At 47.6% G+C, this 12,082-nt stretch overlaps 1 protein-coding gene across 1 annotated transcript in view; it reads right to left on the bottom strand.

Moving 5' to 3' along the window:
* The window catches only part of LATS2 (large tumor suppressor kinase 2), a 34,253-nt gene extending 26,030 nt beyond the window's left edge, over positions 1-8,223 (bottom strand). Inside the window, exon 1 of the mRNA XM_027557605.1 lies at positions 8,017-8,223. The gene's annotated coding sequence lies outside the window, so the exon portion shown is untranslated. The remainder of the gene's footprint in view (positions 1-8,016) is intronic.
* Positions 8,224-12,082: the final 3,859 nt, after the last annotated feature.

The following is a 12,082-nucleotide window of genomic DNA, read 5'->3' as shown; positions in this document are numbered from 1 at the left end:
GAAGATCATGGCATCCAGTCCCATCACTTCATGGGAAATAGATGGGGAAACAGTGGAAACAGTGGCTGACTTTATGTTTGGGGGCTCCAAAATCACTGCAGGTGGTGATTGCAGCCGTGAAATTAAAAAACACTTACTCCTTGGAAGGAAAGTTATGACCAACCTAGATAACATATTCAAAAGCAGAGACATTACTTTGCCAACAAAGGTCCGTCTAGTCAAGGCTATGGTTTTTCCTGTGGTCATGTATGGATGTGAGAGTTGGACTGTGAAGAAAGCTGAGTACCGAAGAATTGATGCTTTTGAACTGTGGTGTTGGAGAAGACTCTTGAGAGTCCCTTGGACTGCAAGGAGATCCAACCAGTCCATTCTGAAGATCAGCCCTGGGATTTCTTTGGAAGGAATGATGCTAAAGCTGAAACTCCAATACTTTGGCCACCTCATGCGAAGAATTGACTCATTGGAGAAGACTCTGATGCTGAGAGGGATTGGGGGCAGGAGGAGAAGGGGACGACAGAGGATGAGATGGCTGGATGGCATCACCGACTCGATGGATGTGAGTTTGAGTCAACTCCGGGAGTTGGTGATGGACAGGGAGGCCTGGCATGCTGCAATTCCTGGAGTCGCAAAGACTCGGACACGACTGAGCGACTGAACTGACAGAGGATGTAGAGAAAAGGGAACGCTCTTACTCTGTTGATGGGAATGTAAATTGATACAGCCCCTGTGCAGAACTGTACAGAGGTTCCCAGGAAAACTAAAAATACAGTTACCACATGATCCAGCTATCCCACTCCTGGGCACATATCTGGAGAAAACTCTACTTCAAAATGATACATGCACCCCTATGTTCATAGCAGCTCTATTTATTAATACAATAGCCAGAATATGGCAGTAACCTAAATGTCCATCGACTGATGAATGGATAAAGATGTGGTACATATACTCAATGAAATACTACTCAGCCATTAAAAAGAATGAAATGCCATTTGCAGCAACATGGATGGACTTAAAGAGATTATCATACTAAGTGGAGTAAGTCAAACAGAAAGACTAATACCATATGACATCACTTATATGTGAAATCTAAAATATGATGCAAAAGAGCCTATCTATGAAGCAGAAACAGACTCACAGGCATACAGAACAGACTTATGGTTGCCACGGGGAAAGCTGGGAGGGGGACTGTCGGATTAGGAGTTTGAAGTTAGCAGATACAGACTATTATATATAGAATGGATAAACAAGATCCTAATGTATAGCACAGGGAACTATATTCAATATTCTACAATAAGCCACAATGGAAATGAATATGAAAAATAGTGTATCAGTTCAGTTCAGTCACTCAATTAACTCTTTGCGACCCCATGAATTGCAGCACGCCAGGCCTCCCTGTCCATCACCAACTCCTGGAGTTCACTCAAACTCATGTCCATCGAGTCCGTGATGCCATCCAGCCATCTCATCCTCTGTCATCCCCTTCTCCTCCTGCCCCCAATCCCTCCCAGCATCAGAGTCTTCTCCAATCAGTCAACTCTTCGCATGAGGTGGCCAAAGTACTGGAGTTTCAGCTTTAGCATCATTCCTTCCAAAGAACACCCAGGACTGATCTCCTTTAGAATGGACTGGTTGGATCTCCTTGCAGTCCATGGACTCTCAGGAGTCTTCTCCAACACCACAGTTCAAAAGCATCAATTCTCCGGCGCTCAGCTTTCTTATGTGCATAATTGAGTCACTTTACTGAAGAGTCGAAATTAACACAACACTGTAAATCAGCTGTGCTTCAATGTCAAAAAATGAGTTTTTGATGACAATGTTTAAAAAGTTAAAGTATCTTTCTTTTTAAAGAGAGAAAAGCTCAGACGGGGGAAAGCTGATACCATTAGACTCTGTGTGAACACGTGCCTGCAGCCTGATGCAGGCTGCACAGCTCTGAGGACCCGGTTCTTCCTCCAGCTGGAGCGTGGCAAGCCTGCACTGTGTCCAGGGACAACCCCCTCCCACCTGCTCACCACGTGAAGCTCAGGGCTCCCAGCTGTAAACCTCTCCAGAGCAGAAGGCCCCTCACCCACCCAACCTCGGAAACCCTGCTGTTCACCCCCAGCCTCCCCACCCACCCAGGCCCCAGCACCTGAACTGTGAGAACTGAGGGTGGAAGCCGCTGCCCACTGCCTGGGTCTGTGCCCTCTCCTGGGCTGGAGCTGAAACCTGCCCCCCAGGGGGTGTCGGGAGAGCACTCAGCAGGGGCTGTGCCCCTTCTCCAAGGCTTCAGATGCAATATTTCTGATCTTCACACAAAACCACTGTAAGAAGCTGCACAACTGCACTATACTGCTCAGCCAGAAAAAGTACTAAAGCTCTGACACAAGCTGGTATTCAGTCACTAAGTCATGTTGGAGTCTTTGCAACCCCATGGACTATAACCCACCAGGCTCCTCTGTCCGTGGGATTTTTCAGGCAAGCATACTGAAGTGGGTCATCACTTCCTTCTCCATAGGATCTTCCCAACCCAGGGATCGAACCCGTGTCTCCTGGATTGCAGGTGGGTTCTTTACCGCTGAGCCACCAGGGAAGCCAACAGGCTACAATGTGGATGAACCTTGAGGATATTATGCTGCGTGAAGGAAGCCAGACACAGAAGAAAAACACTATGTGACTCTAATGAGGCAAATCCAGAGACAAGTGGACTGCAGTCACCAGGGCTGGGCTGAGAAGGTTATTACCTAATGGGTACAGAGCTTCTGTTTGGGACACTAAAAAAGTCTGGACTGTGGCAGTGACAGTGTGCATGTATTTACTGCCACTGAACTGTACACTCAGGAATGGTTAAAATGATAAGCATTACGCCAACTCATCTAATGTTCATACCCAGCGGGCCAGGGTCTGACCATGCTCCCCCTCCAAACACAGCTGTGCTGGGAAAAGCCGGACCTCAGCCCTGGTGCTGACACAGTGCACCTCGCTCACAGATGGAGGTCTGAACGCCTGGAACCCCCTACCCCACACGGAAACACAACAGGGAGCAGCTCCCCAAGGCCACACACCCCCAGATACTTTTGAGTGCCTGTGGGTCCCACAAACATTCCGATTATAAAGCCAAGCAGTGCAGGAGAGACCGGACATATTTGCATTTACACATGAGCTAAGAAACACCAGGGGGAGGGGGGTGCCCCTGAACGGAATCCAGGTCAGACGTAGCGGTGTCTGTCCTTTCTTTTCCTCCCCCTCAACATTTCATTATGAAGATTTTCAAACATACAGAGAAGGTGACAGAGTTATTCAGTGACAGCCCCTCAACCTGCACCTGGCAAAGCTCCTTGTGCAGAGGGGGCGGGAGGACCCCGCTCCACGCTCTCATCCTCTTCCCACCGTGCTCCCCCAGGCACGCCTGGCTTCCTCGGTGATGGTGCCAGACACCTACCAGCAGGCCTGTCCTGCCTGAATCACTAGGGAAGGATGAAACTTTCCTTCAGTCCCACAAAGAATCCAAGTATTTTCTCAGCTTGAGACCTTGTATTTTAGACTTTAGTTTGATGACAGTTGATTTCATGGCAAAATTATGAACTTCTGAAAGCATTTTTCATGAGAATACTCATCAGTCAAATTACGATTGCAGCTGGAAATGAGCCCCTCTGACACACTACAGTATCATTTTAATAAGTGCTCTCATCCAGAATTTCAAAAGGCCCTAAGGGCGCTATGACCTAGGGTCTCAAGGGTCTTAAAAAAATGAGGGTGGGCCTCCCTGGTGGCTCAGTGGTAAAGAATCTGCCTGCCAATGCACAAGACATGGGTTCGATCCCTGGTCTGGGAAGATCCCACATGCCATGAAGCAACTAAACTGGTGTGCCAGAACTATTGAGCCTGTGCTCTAGAGCCCGGGAACCGCAACTACTGAGTCCATGTGCTGTAACTACTGAGACCCTGTGCCTAGAGCTTGTGCTCCGCGACAAGAGAAGCCACCCGCACACCTCAACGACAGTAGCCCCTGCTCCCCACAACTAGAGAGAAAATCTGCACAGTGCCAAAAACCCATCACAGCCAAAAATAAATCAATAAAATTATACAGGCTTCCCAGGGGCGCTAGTGGTAAAGAACCGGTCTGCCAATGCAGGAGACATAAGGGACGCGGGTTCAATCCCTGGGTCAGGAAGATCCCCTGGAAGAGGGCATGGCAACCCACTCCAGTATTCCTGCCTGGAGAATCCCATGGACAGAGGAGCCTGGTGGGTACAGTTCATGGAGTCGCAAAGAGTTGCACATAGCTGAAACAACTTAGCATACATTCCTGGTGGCGCAGTGGTTTGAATTCTTTGTTTTCACTACTGAGGCCAGAGAACTAAGATCCCACAAGCCACGGTGCACCAAAAAAAAGGTGGGGTGGGTAGCAAACAAAGCAGTCTAATGTTGGGAATTTCTTGGGTATCATCAACGGACTTAAATTTATCTCAGAAGAAACTATAAGACACTGGAATTTAAAAATTGCAATACAACTCACAAAACAAAACTCATTTTCAAATCTGGGGCTGAGACGATGGCTAAGGCCTATCCTGAGTACAGGCGGCTCCACTAAAAACAATATGACACCAGTATTCTAAGCAAACCTTAATGTGGCCCTATCAAACTCAATTCTATCCTTCAACCAATCCTGGAAAACGTTATCAGATGTTCAAGAATTTTTATTCTAATTCCTTCAAGTGCTTCACAACTTCACTGGCTGCCAAGCACACATTCAGCACCGACCAGGGAACCAATGAAACCCACGTCCTGTGGGACCCACACTAATGACATACGGCATTTTTTTTTAAACAGTGTTTCTTGGACCTAAAATTCGAGTTATTATTTAAATCGTATCTTTACTATAATTAACTAGCAAAGCTGAAATGAGATCAGGCAGCCGGGCCAGGCCTCCAGCCAGGTCCTGAACACCAGAATCATAAACCACCATGCTGATGGCCGACTCCAGGGCTGCCCCAGCCAGGAAACCCCATGCCAGGGCCACCCCTCACCTGGAGGGTCCCTGAAAACATCCTTCCAATCAAGGGCACAATCACAAGGTTTCAGAGGGCACAGAGGTCTTCCACATGTGCCAAATGCTGTGCTAGACGGTATGTCAGGTTACCCAGGCAGGATAGAGCCTCACCTCCAAATAAGTTTCTACCCAGGAAAAAGAAACCACCACATGCCTTATTGGCTTTATACACGACATCGGTATGATATATATACACAGATATCCGCGTGTGTGTATACCCACACAGACACACACATTATGAATAACAGCATAAAAACCATCGAGCTATAGAAGTCTGTACCCAAGACCACCATGCAGAATGAGCAGGTCGGGGATAAATGTGCAGTCTGTTCTGTGCAGCACTCCTCACAGCAAGCAACCCAGCAAGTGAATCTCCTGTGTTCTTTCCACACCCCAACAGGGCTTCCACTCTGAGAAGCCTTGCCTCCTTCCAACACCCTCCTTTCCCAGAGTCAGACACTTCCTGGCCAGGGCTCTGACCACCTGAGCCACTGCTGTGGACAGAGGTGATGGTCACTGTCCCCGGAATCCCAGTGATCAGGCCTATTCAAAGACCTCTCAGAGAAAGGGTCGTGTCACCAAAGCTGGAAAGGGGAAAGGGCTGACATTGGACGGAGGAAGTGTGAAGCTATTCCTGGAGCCTGGGACTTCCTGTGAAAAGGCTAAAACACAGAAGAGAAAGACAGGGAGATAACTGTGGGTGTGTGTGTGGGGGGGGTACCCTCTGGGTCAATTTAATGAAAACACAGGAGCGGCACTCCTGTGAAGCAGGACAGGACTGAGTTAATGAGTAAGGAAAAAGGCAGTCCTCAGCACTCCAGCTCAAGATCACCGCCTGGAGTCACGACCCTAAACGAAGACCCACTCCACTGAAAAGCCAACTTACATCCTCAGAAAGGTTCTCACCATCCTAACTGCATTTAGAGCCTACAGGATCTGCCTGGCACCACAAAATCAGAACGGTTAATAATAAATGCAAACCAATGCTACAAAATATGAGTTTTCACTTATCCTGCAGAAAAATTCCTATGAACATCAAATATTGGCACACAGACAAAAATTAATTAAGTAAAAAAAAACACCTGTCACTACTAGGTTGACAGATGGCAAGAGATACAAAGTTTTCCTAGAGTGAATGGCAAACATTGAACAATGTCAGAGTCAAATTCCCACCCTAATTTTAGCATTGTAACTGTTCTCTCTCTGTCCAAGGGTATCAACCTTTGTTGGCTTTAAAGCAACCAACAGGGAATTGAGCAGCAAAGCAGGCTACCTACCTTCAGGCCCCAGCAGCCTCCACAGGTGCTGCTGTGATAAAACCCAACCCCATCTCCACAAAGAGCGGCAGCCACCCGCACACAATGGGGCTGGGGACCCTGGACTGCCGAGGATGGACTGGTCTTTAAAAATGATGAGATTCAGAGAGTTTTTTTAGAGCAGATTTACAGTCAAAGCAAAGTAAATGCAGTGAATTGATCTTTCTTCAAACCCATCATTCTTTTAAAAATCAGTGAAGAACGTTATTTAGAAATTTCACATTATGACCATGAAATAAAATACAAAAGCAGCTTTTCAACAACTAATCTGTTTTTTCCAATACAAATCAGAACACCTCCCCCCAAAGTTCCCCAAATCTTTCCTGTGAGTTTACCGAGTATTTATCAGCTTCAACACCTCTCCCCACCCCCAGCCCACACATGCAGTGAGGTTTAGGAGACCAGGGCTGGCTATTTACAACAAGATATTCAAAATAACAAGGCATCTTATTGTAAAAACACCCCCCCCCCCCACCCAAAGGAAAGTCCCTCCCACCAACCCGGGGATTTGCTAAGGAAAGAAACAAATATGTACAGCTAAGTCAAAACTACTTCAAGTCAGATGAAGAGCTGCAAGAACTCTCTCCAGTTTAAAAATTCCGAGATTCTAGTAATTCATCTTAATAATTTTTCATGACAGTTCTGCTCAGATATGTTATTCAATAAACTGCTTGACTTTTTGAGATTTATTAAATGTTCAGCAATTTTAATTTCAAAGGAATGCTGGTATATTCACTAAACAGTGACCAAATTTAATGAGGCTGAATAACACAGTGTCTTGTTAATTATAATTTAAAACAGACTTTCTTAAATAGTCTGTGCATTCTTATTTTGAAGATTTTCCTCTTACTGCCTTGTTAATACATTTGCTAAAGAAAACAAACAAACAAAAAACTGAAAAGATACAAAGTAGCTTAGTCTCTAGATTGAGCGCTCAAAAAAGGTGATCCATCGCAGCGAACGGAGCTTAAATTCAACTGAAAATATGGACCAAAGTCTCCTTAGCACAATTTTCCTAATAATGCGCCAGGAGTTACTTTCTCCATTACTAAGGGAAGGTTGTCAACTCCTGGGTTAAAATTTAAACTGAACACCTGTGTGAACAACACACATTTTGTGACTTTCCATTCAAGTTTCTTAGTAAAATGTGGCCAAACTTTCCTCTGAAAACGTACGTATTTGCTGACCACTTTGGGAAGAGAGCTGACTGGCCACTGACTCTACCTGCCAGGCGCTGGACCCCGCGAGGCCCCGGGCGGGGGCTCCAGCCGGGATTCCAGCCCGGCGAGACCCCGGCCCCGCCGCCCGCGGACCGCACGCCCAGCGCACCGGTCGGGCCCGGCCGACGCCCGCGGGCCGGGCAGGTGTGCCACCCAGGCCCCGCCTGCCACCGCCGGCGCCCCAAGACCGCGAGCCGGGTCGGAACCCGGCCCAGAGCCGGGCGCGGGGGGCCCGGCTCCGGACCGGGTCGGAGTGGGGGAATTGTTGGGGGAGGGGGCGGCCCGGGGTCGCGGCCCGGCCGGAGCGGAGCGAAGTCTCGGCGGGGGACCACCGCCTGCAGGGCCGAGGGGCGGGGGCCTCGCCCGACGGCGCGGACAACCCCCCCGGCCGAGCGCGCGGCCCCGCCCGCCGCCCCGTCCCGGGTCCGGACCCCACCGCCCCGCTCACCTCGCGCCGTCTACGCCGTCCGCGGCCGCCTGGCCCGCGACTCCAGGGCCTCGCGGGGGACGCCGGGCCCGGGGGCGGCCAGCGGGCGGGGACACGGGGCGCCGGCGGGCTGGCGGGCGGGCGGCCCCATCTTCCGGCGCGAGCGCCGCGGCCCAGCGCGCAGCCCGAGCGGGACATTCGCTACATTGTTGGCATTCCTGGGCCTTCACGTGACCGTCGCGTCAGCGCCACCCCGCCCCGCTCCCCGAGGCGGCGGCGGCGGCCCCGCCTCGGCCCCGCCCCTCTCCGGCCCCGCCCCTACAGCCGACCCAGTCCCGCCCCCCGCGGCGGCGGACCCGCCTCACAGCCAGCCCGGTCCCGCCCCCAGCCAATCCGGTCCCGCCCACGCCGGCCCCGCCTCCCGCGCGTCAGGCTCCGGACTATCCGCTAGGCCCCGCCGGCCCCGCCCCGCCCTCCCGCTCAGCTCTCGGGGGGAGCCCAGATCCCGGCACCTGCGCCCCGCCCAGCCCCTCACCTGGACGCGGGCCTCCGCCCTCACCTGCGCTCTGCCCGGGCCGGCCCCCTCCTCGCTTCGTGTGCGGGGAAAAGTTCCTTCCCTTGCTCTGACCTCGACGACAGAGACAGGACTAACTAAAACAAATAGGCTGTAAATAAAATGGACTTTACAATTTATGAGTGAAACACCTAATCAAATTTTGGAATTGTTTGCAATAGTGAAAAATCAGGAAGAACCTAAAAGTCCAGCCGTGGGGAACAGTGGGGAAATAAAATATGTAAAATAGCTGTGAAACGTGAGTGTAGATAGACTTCAAAAATCATTGCAGAGGGGAGAAAAGCGAGATGCAGAACTATATATACAATACAACAGCGTGTTTATAAATAAACAAAATGTCACAAAACCTATACTGATCAAGTAGTGTATACTCGTACCAACAAGGTACGTTCACGCGGAAATCATGACAGCTGTGGCCGGACAGCAGGGAGGCTGGAAACTGGACTCAGGAGGAAACTGGGGGCGTCATCTTTCTCTCCAGTCTTTGCTTCTTTATTTGGAACAAACTGTCCGAATTTTAAAATTTGTTGCTTCTCAGTGATTAGGCTCAATAATGTATGCTGTGTTATTATTCTTTGTGCCTTTTTAAAAAACATCCTTTAAAATTTTTCACATATACAGGAAACAAATTGGAAATAAATTTCCAGATAGAGTCTCACTTGAGGAAACTGATATAGAGTATAGGAGAATAGTTGTGTTTATTGACACAGAGTCAATCATTCTCTTGGGTTTTTTGTTTTTTTTTTTTGAGGACCTACCATGAACTATCTGAGAAAGCACTGGCAACCCACTCCAGTGTTCTTGCCTGGAAAATCCCATGGTCGGAGGAGCCTGGTAGGCTGCCATCTATGGGGTCGCACAGAGTTGGACATGACTGAAGCGACTTAGCAGCAGCAGCAGCCATGAACCATGGATTAAACCAAACACTGTTGGTACCATAGTGAGCACAACTACTTCATTTACCCACTGGCAGAACTTACACTCTCCTAGATGCATTCAAGAAACTTAAGTGACAGAACAGCATACAGGATCTAATTTGGTTAAATGATATATGTATTTACATTTAAGCTATATACACAAAATATACATTATATATCATATAAAATATGTAACAGTATATATGTGTGTGTGTATACATGTATATACATGTACATATGTGTGTGTGATTTTAAGTCCAGAAAATTATGCTGCCAAATATTGAAAATGATAGTCTCTGGACATAACGGTTCTGGGTGACTTTTGTCTTATAATTCCTGATAACTCTACATAGGACAAGTTTAAAAAAACCTGTTTAAATAATCATCCACGTAATGCATCCAGTTGAGAAGGGGAGAGAAGAGAAAGGAAGCACAAGTTCTTCTGAGCACAAGGTCTGTGGCAGTGGCAATCTCGCTGGATAGAAATTTGATTAACATACGTATATACTGTATGTGTACACCAGGGGTTAATCCTCTGGCTTAAAACTCAACATTCAAAAAACTAAGATCATGACATCCAGTCCCATCACTTCATGGCAAATAGATGGGGAAACAATGGAAACAGTGACAGACTTTATTTTCTTGGGTTCCAAAATCACTGCAGATGGTGATTGCAGGCATGAAATTAAAAGACACTTGCTCCTTGGAAGAAAACCTATGACCAACCTAGACAGCGTATTAAAAAGCAGAGACTTTACTTTGCCAACAAAGGTCCATCTAGTCAAAGCTATGGCTTTTCTAGTAGTCATGTATGGATGTGAGAATTGGACTGTGAAGAAAGCTGAGTGCCTAAGAATTGATGCTTTTGAACTATGGTGTTGGAGAAGACTCTTGAGAGTCCCTTGGACTACAAGGAGATCCAACCTGTCCATCCTAAAGGAAGTCAGTCCTGAATATTCATTAGAAGGACTGATGCTGAAGCTGAAACTCCAATACTTTGGCCACCTGATGTGAAGAACTGACTCATTGGAAAAGACCCTGATGCTGGGAAAGATTGAAGGCAGGAGGAGAAAGGGATGACAGAGGATGAGATGGTTGGATGGCATCACCAACTCAACGGACATGAGTTTGAGCAAGCTCCAGGAAATGGTGAAGGACAGGGAAGCCCAGCGTACAGCAGTCCATGGGGTCACAGTCAGACACAACTGAGCAACTGAACAACAACTGTTATTAACCCCATTTTATAGAAGACCCTAAAGCACAGAAATCCCAACTAACTCACCAGAGATGAAGAGCTGGGAGTCCAGCCTTGGTGGATCTGACCAAGATCCAGAGCTTGGAAACACTGAATTATAAGGTGTATTCAGATAATCTCAAACAGTCATGACCTTGTCACTTTGTCCAAGGGGGCAGGATTGGTCCCTGTGGAGTGAGCAGGGGGGCCCCTGGGCCCAGGGTGTTTAAGGGGTCCCCCCGAGGCCGCTGTGCAATGTGCCCCCCTCCCCCACCCTTTCTCACCTGTGAATGCAAGCAACCTGATTATGACTTAGCCTCTTATACCTTAGTGGCTGGAAAGCAGGCTCTGGTCTCAACACAATTTTTGGAAAGAAAAGTCCTCTTTGTTTGTTATCTGTGGCGGACACACAACAAATCTGCCTAAGAATGTTCTCTGTGGGGAGTAGTGAAAAAGCAGAGGGTCAGATTTCGAAAGGCCTAGACAAGCAGAAAGAAGATGGGCTACACTGATTTAATTTGTTTCATACCCATGTAGTCTGTCTCCTTAATTAGATTATAAAATTCTGTAAGAAAAGGGACCATTTTCTCTCCCTAAAACTACAAATGGGGAACTTAACTGCCGGTTTGAATGTACTGAATGAAATTTTAAAGGCTGTTTTAACGTCTGAAACATAAAAATTTTTAATATCACCTTTTTCTCAGTATCAAGCACTCCCTGTCAGCCAGGGCGATCTCTTGGTCCACTATTCTGTGGAGGTCTCTATTCTGCAAACCTGTAGGTACTTGTAGAAAGAGTTAGCAATACCAGGTTTATTAGTGGGGGTATCTATTTTAATGATAAACTGTTTTTTTTTACTTTTTTTATTATAAAATATACATAATATAAAACTTACAAATTTTTCATCATCCAAGATTGACATTCTGTCCTTTTTAAATACTAACTCTCCATTTCCCTCCCCCACTTGTTTGTTCTTTTGAGGGACTTTTTTGTTGTTTTCCTCCGGTAATTTTCTGACATTTTTTTTATTTTTTGGTTATGAGGCACAGCTTTTGGGATCTTAGTTCCCTGACCAGGGATCAAAGCCATTCCTCCTACAGTGGAAGTGCCAAGTCCTAACCACTGGACTACCAGGGAAGTCCCTAAAGTTCAATTCTTACATGTATTTTACAATATTAAAGTCATGAGTGAGTAAATTTTCTCCTATTTTAATTTATTTCTAGTTGTTTTGAGCCATTTTGGAAAACAGAGCTTCCTGGAAATTTTGGTAAAAACCTCCAGGGTGTTCGTTCTTAGGGGAAGGCCCAGAGACACAGCAGGGCTGGCCACCTTGCCAGTCTCTGCAGACCTGCCTCTCCAGCA

This window comes from Bos indicus x Bos taurus, chromosome 12, assembly GCF_003369695.1.
Source record: "Bos indicus x Bos taurus breed Angus x Brahman F1 hybrid chromosome 12, Bos_hybrid_MaternalHap_v2.0, whole genome shotgun sequence".
NCBI lineage: Eukaryota > Metazoa > Chordata > Mammalia > Artiodactyla > Bovidae > Bos > Bos indicus x Bos taurus.
Note: the sequence above shows the minus strand (reverse complement) of the source record. Positions and strands in the feature narration are given on the sequence as shown.